The sequence below is a fragment of the Daphnia pulicaria genome, chromosome 2, assembly GCF_021234035.1.
Source record: "Daphnia pulicaria isolate SC F1-1A chromosome 2, SC_F0-13Bv2, whole genome shotgun sequence".
Classification (NCBI taxonomy): domain Eukaryota; kingdom Metazoa; phylum Arthropoda; class Branchiopoda; order Diplostraca; family Daphniidae; genus Daphnia; species Daphnia pulicaria.
In genome coordinates, this window is record NC_060914.1 from 4,647,590 (window position 1) to 4,658,580 (window position 10,991).

Consider the following 10,991-nt stretch of genomic DNA (forward strand, 5'->3'; position numbering starts at 1 on the left):
AAGTCTTTTTCCTCTTTCCATCACTCGGCAAAACTCTTAAACAAAACATAAATTTCTCCCACAATTCTTCTAAGATTTTTCTTACGAATCACTTGACACAAATTTTCTCTAATAATTCTTGTTTTCCTAATCACTTGACATAATCGTTCAAAACAAAAACACTTGGCACAAAATTGTTTCTATAAAAAAGAATTTCTTCCCTAATCACTCGACAGAAACCTTTTTAATAATAATTTTTCCTAGCTATAGCACCTGGCAAAAAAACTATTAAAAATCTTTTCATGACAAGTACTTGCCACAAAACTTCTATAAAAATTCTCCTTTTTTCTTTACAGGCATACACTTTTTACAAATTCTTCCGAATCCGTTTCTGACATATGCATCCGACACAAATAAGGAGGTTTTCTTAGCTGAACAAAATATTTTTAGAGACAAAATCTTTGCAAATAACCAACTATTCCCCTTTACAAAATTAACATTCATCTTTTATTAGCTATCATTAGTCCCATAAACCACTAACCTCCCTCTTCACTCTTCCACATTTCAGCCACTCTTAACTTTTATTCTTTCATTTAATTAAAACTGATCATTGACATCCCATCCACCACTTATTCACTTACACCCCTTTAGGATTATTACTTAACACGCCTCTCTCCCTCTTCTCTCTTCTTTGAGAAAGCCACAATAAACTCACTTTCTTATTATTTTTATCCAACTATAACCCTTTTTTAATAATTTTTTTTCCATTACTTGACAATTATTTTCTTCTCAACCCCCTCTAAACTCAATTTTTTCAACTTAAACTATCCTTCCAAAAAAATAACTCTTCCAAACTGAAGTACCTTACACTAAAATCCCTTAGAAATTCTGTTCATAACAAGCATGTGCCACAAACCCCTTGAAAAAGTTTTTTTCAGACAAATACTAGGCATTAATTCTTTCATAATCCTTTTTATAAACAAAAAGGATTTTCTTCATCACTTGACAAAATTCTTCAAACTATCTTTATAATCACCTGGCATAACCCTTCATCAGAAAAATTTTTTCCTCTCGATCACTTTACACAACTGTTCAAAAAAAATTCTGTTCCTCCCATTCACCTGACATACTTAAAAAAAATTTCCCAATCACCTGGCACGTTTAAAAAAAATAACTTTTTTTCTACCAATCACTGGGAGCTATTCTTAAAAAAATTTTGGCACAACCCTTCAAGGTTTTTTTTCTCCCTCACCTGGAAAAAACCTTAAAAAAAATTTTTTGACTTGGAACAACCCTCTAAAAAATTTGTTTTCCAAAAACTTGGCACAACTCTTAAAAAATATATTTTTCTCCTTTCACCTGGCAAAACTTTTTTTCTCCCTAATCACTTGAACTAATTCTTCATAAAATTTTCCTCCCATTTACTTAGCACTTTTTTTAAAAGAAAGTTTTTATTCCTTATCTCCTGACACGACTTAAAAAAAAGTTTTTTGTTCCCAATCACTTGATACAACTTTTAATTTTCGTCCTTTCTTAATCACTTGGGACTTTAACAAAAATTTCATCGTTCTCCCAATCACTCGGCACTTCAAAAAAAGAATTCCTTCACTCCCACCTGGCACAACTCCAATAATCCAACTTCAATAATCTTTCTTTTCTTAATCACCTAACAAATTTTTTTTCACTTGGCACAATTCCTTTGAAAAATTTCTTTTCCAATCATTCGATTCTAACTTTCTTTCCCTTATTACTGGGCACAATTTTTCAAAAAATTTTCACTCTCCCATCACCTGGCACAACCCTCCAATAATTTTTTCTACCAATCACTTGGCACAAAATTTTTTAATAACCAATCATAATAATAACCAAATTTTTTTTCTCCCAATCATTTGGCACAATTCTCACAAACATTTCTTTTCCAATCACTTGGCAGAACTATTCAAATGTTTTTTAATCAATTCGCATAATTTGACACAGTTTAGTGACTCTTTTCTTTCATTAATTAAAACCGACTATCGACACCCCCATTCACCACTTATTCACTTACACCCCCTATCATTAACACATAACACGCCTCTTTCTTTCTTCTCTATTCTTCGACCAAGCCACCCTAAATCCTTTTTTTTGTTATTTTTATTCAATAAAAACCTAACCTAACCTTACCTTACCTAACGTAACCTAACGTAACGTAACGTAACCTAACCTAACCTAACCTAACCTAACCTAACCTAACCTAACCTAACCTGACCTAACCTGACCTAACCTTATTTTTAAGCATCTTTTTCCTATTTGATTACTCTATCTGAGTAACCACCCTTCCCTTATTTTGTATGTTAAATTTATGTATTTGAAAATCAACATGTTATACTCTTCACTGAGTAACCATCTTTTTCTTTTTTATGTCCAATCTATGTCTTTTAGTGTTTTTTAAGAAGAAATAATTTCTTTTTTTCTTTTCGCTCCTTAACATGAGCTTCCATGTTGATCTGGACTCACCATCACCACCATTCACCAGAATAACTTCAATTTATCTTTCATCATCCTAAAAAATCCGAAATCTTCATACTTCTGGACCCAATTTTTTCGCCGTACTTCATGGAATACTGAGTACCGGTTCCTCAATCATTTGATCAACTAGACATCGCCAATCACGGCCAACATATTTATAATCCATGTGCATCCTTCTACCTACATGAAGATGAATGCAGTAACTGGCTGACCTGGTCAACAGTCAAACTAAATCAGGAAGGAAACGAAATCCGGATGCTACAACTCAAAATCGATCCCGAACGAGATCAAGGATAACAAAGAAAACAAAACAGGAATTTTCGATCACATTCAACATGTACTTTGGGCCGAACAAACTTCAGTAATCAACTCACTAGCACTGGGATATCTTTCCAGGATGGAAATCTTGGTCAAGCAGACAATCAATTCACAACTACGCAATGTCCCTCAAATGGTCCTTAACGGAATCCGACAGGAACTACAAGAATACAGCAAACGACGCAAATCTCACTCACCGGAACGACGTCGCCACTCACCTGATAAAGGTCACTCTCCAGCATCACTTATTCATGAGATTCAACAGAACCCATTTTCCAATACTGTTATCAACCCACAACAATTTTATCCCCAATTAATGATGCCTCAACTTTTGTCTCAACGATAATTTCCGCAATATATTCCACCTATTCAATGGAACAACAAGGTTGGGCAAGGAAATCAACAGCCTCAAATTAACACTCTTCAACAACGTAAGAACCCTTCAAAATTTTTTTTTTATTTTTTTTTAATAATGCAATAAACCAAGAATTTTGTTCCTTTCAGTTCCTTTCAGTTCCTTATCGTAACTTTGCTACACCCATACATCTTACATACAAGCCAATGGTCTTCAAAACATCCGAGGAAATTAACAAATTGCTCCAAAATAAAATACTCATTAATCAATCCAAAAATCCGCTCACATACGAAGCTACGGAGGTACTCTACCTTGGTCTGAACTTTATTCTGTCAATCAAAAACGTGAAATCATTTCCAGAACCTATTTCTCGTCTTATTAAAGAAATCAACACAGCAATAATTATTTCCAAACCTTCTGGACACCCCCATCAAACAGGATGGCTATGTCATATTATTAAAAATGAATGGAAACCCGAAAATCAATTTTGGATGCTCGATGACAACGTGATTAAAACGTTGTCCGAACTCCGGAACACACCATTCCTACCATCCCCAATATCACACGAAAGAATACTTAAAGAAGCCAAAAATATCTCACCAAACCGACGTCCACGTGATGAAAGCATGTCAAGCAAGGTCGTAATAACGTAATTTGGAGTACCGAAGACTACGACAGAGAAGCCAACCAGCAACTTTCTGACAAATCGACCTATAAAGAATTGTCTCATGCTGACTTCACTTGTAAATTGAAATCTATCAAAAAAATGGTTTGTTATACCTCTGAAAATCTACTAGCTCTCCGCCTAATCACCCCAACTGAAGATGAAGCCATTTGTGGTCGCCCCCCTACTGGATCTATGATTTATTTCCCACCTAAAATACTTAAAAAATAGAATCCGCCAGCCAAACATTCCCTGGTAGACCAATCGTGGCTACTTTCACATCACTGACATATCTTTTAGACAAATACATAACTGAACTAACTAGCCACCTCCTCAAACTTATTCCTGGATCACTTGTGGACACCATCAACTTTTCTCACCGGCTCCCAACATGACCTTTACCACCCAGCTCATATAAATCGTAACCACTGATGTAACCAGCCTCTACCCGAATATTCAACGGGAAGCTGGTATCGAATCTTCCACCAAATTCTACAAAGAAAACATGCATCATCTACAAACAATCTCCTTAACTAAGCATTAAAAAAAAACCACCACCTCATAGACTTTTTTCCGAAAAACTCACACTGGTTCTCACAAATTCCATGATCAGCTTTAAAAATAAGCGTTTCTTCCACCAAATAAAGGGCACTGCCATGGATTGTTGCATCTCAGTTTATTTTGCCAATTGCTACATGTACTACACCACCCACAGGATCATTCACAATCCACCTGAAAACTTATTTCTATTTCTCCGTTTTATTGATGACCTTTCTTTATCATCAACAAACCATTTGCTTTACATGATATCATACGTGCGATCACAAACAATCATATCAATTACGAGATCACGCCTCCATCTAAAACACAAACTTCTTGGATACCACAGTCTTAGTTTCTCGAAAAAATGTTATCATCCTGGAACCATTCTTTTTTGTGTTTGTGTCGGATAGTTATTTCCCCCGGTGTAAGCATCTTTTCCTGTGGTGGAGAAACAACACGCGTATAATGTAAATATAATAATAAAAAGTAAAAAGGGGGAAGAAGAAGAATATACGCGAGTCGTCGAGTCAATCTTATTTCTGGGAAAAGGGCGGCGTTTGCCGAATGTTAAAAGGAAGGATGTTGGCGAACAGAGAAAGAAAAAAAAGGGGGAAGCAGCTAAAGACTTTAGGGACTTTTGCGCTTCTCCATTCCATTGGGATAATACATGGGTTGAATGGGGAAAAAGGAAAAAAAAAGAAAAAGAAATTCAGCTGGGCTACTATACTACGGCATAAATCGTTACTTAAATGGTCCAAACGGTGGGCGGAATGTTGCCATGTTGTTTGTGTGTGTGTGTGTGTGTCTCCCCGATGGATCGCTTCGGATGGATGTGGGCGGCTGGTGAGTCACCCCGACCGATTTGCACTCTGCACATTCATGTATAATCTCCTCTCTCTCTCTCTCTCTCTCTCTGTGTGTTTTTATCATTTCCATTTGGGTTGTCATCATCTTCTTCTTCCACATGTTCCAGCTGGAAATGGCAACAAACCGAGAGATGCTCCTCCCCATTTTCGCTGGGATATTGATGGAAATCATTTGCCCCGAGGATTCGTGTCTTTCCGACAGTTAAAGTTCTCTAGCCATCGTTAGTAAATCATGATAACGCACATTTTCCTAACCGAAATGGGGGGGGGGGGGGGTTATACACCGCATCCTTTTTAACAGCATGGGTTGTGCAAAAGTTCTTTTTCTTTTTTAAATTTATTTCTCGGCACCGTTTTGAATCTCCATCGGCACCGTCTTTGGTTTTTCTAGACGTTTTGTTTGGAAATCCATTTGATCGGGTTTCTCTTTGATTATTTTTCTTTTTCCCGGAATATGTCTGCTAGATCGATCTTCGGGTCTGTTTTTGTGAGACTCGTTTTCATTTTGGGTGTTGTCGATGGATGACCGAAAATCCGCTTTTTTTTCTAGCCATTTAAATCTCATTAAATTCTCCCAAGAGAAAAAAAGTAATCTAAAATATACTTTCAACGTAGGGTTTTTCGTCTCTATTTATTGGGCGGATTTTCCAGAAATTCAAAGATGGAAACCATCTGTTTCTTTTTCTTTTTCTTTTAAATGTCCCCGCCCAAAAGTTATTTCAAAACTTATCCGATTAGAATTTCGTCTTAGCAGTTAGAAATCTTGATGTTGTTCCTAATTTCTTTTTTTTTCTTCTCTCTACTTTAAACCACACACGACGTCGCTTTTTCAGACGGGATTATTTAAACGAGCTTCCCACTGTTTTCTTCTTTCTTGTTGTCCGGGGTCGCTTTTTTCTGATATAAAAATAATAAAAGATTAAAAGAAATGAAGAAGGGAGAGAGATGCCTTGTTGTATGTATGTATGTGTGTGTGTGAGAGAGCTCTGCAAATCGTTTGATCCCTGCACGACTGAATTCGGAATGATCGGATTTGGTTCAAACGACCAAAAAGTCTTTTGCTTTCGACGACGCCACTCGACGTCGTCGGCGACGGGAAATCACTGCGCACAGCAGGAGAATGGGACGGGGATGGGTAATGCGGTTACGTATTTTTAGAAATGCTTGCGAGTGTGTGTGTCACTTGTTGATGTTTGACAATGTTTTCTTTTCATCTATTTTGCCTTCGATTTATTCCCAATTTCTTTTCTTATTTCTCGTTCATTTTCTGATTTATTTTTCAACCCGAAGTCAGAAAACTCGTTCGTTAAGGGTGTGTGTGGATTCTTGATAGCTCTTACGTCATTCCTCATGGATAAACGAAAAAGGTATCCTGTGAAGAAAATTCTTGACGTTGGGTAAGTTTGTTTTAATTTTTGTAATTATTTAGATAATGTAATTCTTTTTTTTTATGTTTTAGAATGTGTCCTATCGGGAATACCTGGTATAAAGTTCAATGGGAGGGTTACAAAAGAGCAACCTGGGTCTACGAAGTTGATTGTGATGGATGTCCAGATCTCATCAAAGAATTTTTGGAAGGGTAAGTTGCTTTGGAATAATGTAGAAATTTGTTATTTTAATTCATAGTTTAATTTTACAGGCATGATGGTGAACCCGTTCATTCATTTCATTCATTCATTTCATATTCCAAGGATACGGCATCTGGTGCCTATTTGCACCCTGCATCCACCCACCCCCATCATACTATAAAAGCTACTCCCTACTCCCAGTTGCTACGAATACTTCGGATCTCTTCTAATAAATTCATATTTGACGACATGCCCGGTCAATGATCAAAAATTTCCAAACTATGGGATACAACAAAAAACTCCTCGATAAAACATTCTTAAACATCCTTAAACTCCATAACCATTCCCTGACCAAGAAAACAAACAAATCAGAGACAGCCAGGGCCTTCAAATTTATAACCAAATTCAATAGAATCATCCACCATTCGAAATTAAAAAAAAAAAAAAAAAAAAAAAAAAAAAAACACTTAACAAAAAAAAATTCTGACATTCTCTCACACTAAAGTAACACGGATTCCCTTAAAAATCAATCAATCACAAATTTATTTGTCTCCAAACCCACTGGTCCACAGCAATGAAAAGAACCTCTCATCTTTTTTCTCTCTTTCCACCAAAGTTGGCCATAAACTAGACTGATTTTGAGAAAGTTTTTTTCTCTTCCAGGCTTCACTTACTACAATCCCAATCCATGGATCTTATGGTATAACAATTGTTATCCATCCGCACGAATTTTAGTTCTCGAGAATCTCTGGATACTCCTTACGATTCATGTATAAAAAATTGTCAAAATTATCAGGAAAAGACGACTGCATTACCATTTCTGATCATTATCCTGAATTTCGTCTTCTAGCCCATCCACTAACGTATGGACTCTATGCCTGGCTTTCTGACGTCCTATCCCCAATTTATTAAAGAACCAAAACAAAAACATTTTTTTAGGCCCTTCCCCTTCAAAGCACCGGTCATCATCAATTGCCACTCGACTAATCTGCTACGTATCCAGAATGACGGAACGGAAAACGCTCAAAATATCTGGCTCAAAATCATAGCCATAAAGAATGAAGACGACAACGGACATCTTGATATCAGTTTTTATGGTTTGACCCACGTCAACAATATCGCTGTACTCCCAACCACTGCTGCACTCGCCTATAGCTCTGGGAACACATGCGACATCACGATCCCCATCGTCAGGCTCCCTAACACAACAAAATTTAGTTTTAATTACATCCCAACCATAACAAATACAAACGACGAACGGATTGAACTCATGCGTTTCTGTTCGGCACATTCCAACATCACATGGACCCACTTGCAAGGATTCGGCGCCGTCAATATATATTTTCTTCAATTTTTTCCTCATACATTTGTTACGCACCAGCAAATCAGGCCAATCTTACCCCCATGCATCACCTTAATTTTCCTCCCACTGGACACTCTAGAAGATAGAGTCCAACTGGAAGAACTAGCTGCCAGCAGACATCTTTGGGATCCACTGCGGATCCGACCCCTCAACTGAACTAGCTTTTTTCACTAATCGATTACTTAACATAACTAGCTTTTTCACTTATCGATTACTTGTCAGTAGAGTTACTTAACTAATATTTACTTAATTGGGTTTTTGTAACTCATTCATTACTTATTAGTAGTTACTAAACTTATAAAACTAAAAACTATAAATGTTTACATTTATTAATTTTATAAGATTGTATTTCTGCAGTGCCATCTATTGAACATTTTTAATGCTAAAAAACAAAGCCCCTCCCTCTTTTCCAGATATTGCATTTGGCAGTTGGTGTTTGACTGTCGGCACAGTAGGTTGTCAGTTTCGTCCGGTCTCTTGGTTATTTCTGGATTTTATTGTGTCTATTATTTTGGAACACTCATAAATGTTGTTTTCAATCTCTTCGAATATCTTGTTTGCATCACTTGCTTTTTTAATGACATCAAGTAACACGACCATCTCCAGCTAGAATTTAAATTTTAGTTATTAGTATTTTAACGTTATTCTTAGTTAATAGTACTTACATTGTGTGCTAATTGTATCTGTTGGGCCCATTTTGCATAATCATTTGTTATTTTCTTGCCAAAAGCAGCTTGTTTTAAAATGTAATGTAATTTCTCATCGTCATGAATAAACTTTGATTCATTGTTCCACATTTCAATTGCATTTTTTACTTTAAAGATAATTTTTTCAGGTTGTTACAATTCAATTCTTGGTTTTTTTTCAAAACACTTGATGGTTTGAACAGAACTCATTTTCGATGTTTAACAACAGTTAATTAAAATTTATTCAGTCAAAAGCTTTGACATCGATTATTTTCAAGATTTCTTTTATTTTCAAGATTCATGATAAAATTAGAAGAGTCCACGAATTTAGAGCTCCCCGTTTTCAACTATGGACGCAAGTTGCAAAGGAAAGCGATAGTGACAGAGAAGAGGAAGCCATGTGAGGATGCTATTGTTTAACGATGATTGCTGAATTCTTGGCAAATACTTTTCTTAATTTCCTTCCTCAGATCATACGGAGAGTAGTTAGGCCAATTTATTTTGAAAATATCGTCCCACGCCTTCATTACAGTGCCTATTCCTTTGTGTTTACTACTTTAGTATTTATTCTTGAATTGTAGGAAACTACTATTTTTTTATTACTTACTGATAAGTTTGTTTTTTTGTTTTTAAGGAATTACTTTTCTGTGTGATGAAGGCATAGAAGATGACATTTTGTGGTTTCGCAGAAAATTGGGATCCCACAAAGTCTTCATCAATTCTCTGACATATTTGGGTAAGCCATAGGACGTTCTTTCATTGTATGGTGTATTGGTGTTTTTTCTTAGGTAGACCTTCCGTTTAAGAATTTCTTCATCTACATTCATACATTCATCTAAATCTACGTTGTAGTTTGTTGAGTTCATTGCGATGAAATGATAAATGCTTTTGAACCTAAATCCAAATAAAAACAACAAATTTATAGAGGAAAAACTTATTGATAAGTTTTAAGTTACTTACACACAATTCACAACTGCAAATTTTGTTTTTTTATAGGGTTATCTAACACACTGGTTTTATCAACAACGGGGTTGATTGTTTTTAACTTTTTTCCCTAATAGTGTATCCAATATTAGTCTTATTCTTTCGACTAAACTTATTCAAAACTTACTTTGTTCCCAGTTCCTGCTGAAAGAACTGGGAACAGAGTCACTATTAAGATCATTATCTGCTGCCAGGCTGGTTTCCCTTAATCTATTACCCTTTATAATGAGAGTAAATTACAAATATTCTTACTAGTAAAATTATGTTTGCTTACTTTTTTTTATTATGTCATTTTTTAGGAAGCTAAGAATCAGACTCATCATTCCATTTGGGATCATTCTTTGCTGCCGGGGTGATTTCTCTTAATCTCTTACCCTTTATTTTGTGTGTAAGTTTCACATATTGTTACTAGTTAAATAATGTACATTTACTTACTTTTTTCTCAGTGTATTTTTTAGGAACCTGAGTATCAGAACTATCGCTCCATAAGGATTTAAAGTGTGATATTCCAGGAGCATTTCATCATCACAGGCTCACAGCGCATCTCATCATACTCTGGATTATACTCATATGGTGGAGAACCATGGTTAATTTTCTCAGATGCAGAAGAATCAGTGTCTGAAGACACATATTGTGTTGGTATTTCCTTTTTGTGTTTTTCTAGCTGTACTCTGATATTACTCTGACTCATTCAGACGTCATTCACGACTTGTTCACCTTGTGCCTTCACATTCTTTGAAAAAAAAATCATTCATTTACGTATCTGAGTAACTTTATCATTTGACTTTACCATATTTACCTTTGTTTATCATTTAATTCAGCATTAGTTTTTTTCAAGGACATCTATATTCATTTTGGACTCCCTCTAGTCATTCACGAGTTCTTCATCTCTTTCCTTTATATTCTTTGAAAAGAAATTCATTCATTTATGTGAGTAAGTTTTTGAATATACTTAACTATATTTACCACCAGTAGATAATTTAAATCTTCATTCGTTTTTTCAAGGTCAGCTACCTTCATTTTGAACTCCCTCAAGTTATTCACGACTTGTCACCTCTTTTCTTCATATTCTTTGAAAAAGAATTCATTCATGTACGTGAGTAAGTTTTTGAATAGACTTAATTATATCTACCTCCAGTTGATCATTTAATTGTGCA

General features: G+C 35.5%; 1 long non-coding RNA gene across 1 annotated transcript; it reads left to right on the forward strand.

Moving 5' to 3' along the window:
• The first annotated feature begins 9,049 nt into the window (after positions 1-9,049).
• On the forward strand, positions 9,050-10,711 carry LOC124325930. The gene is made up of 3 exons (XR_006915456.1): positions 9,050-9,586; positions 10,134-10,222; positions 10,281-10,711. It is a non-coding gene; the product is annotated as an uncharacterized LOC124325930 (long non-coding RNA).
• Positions 10,712-10,991: the final 280 nt, after the last annotated feature.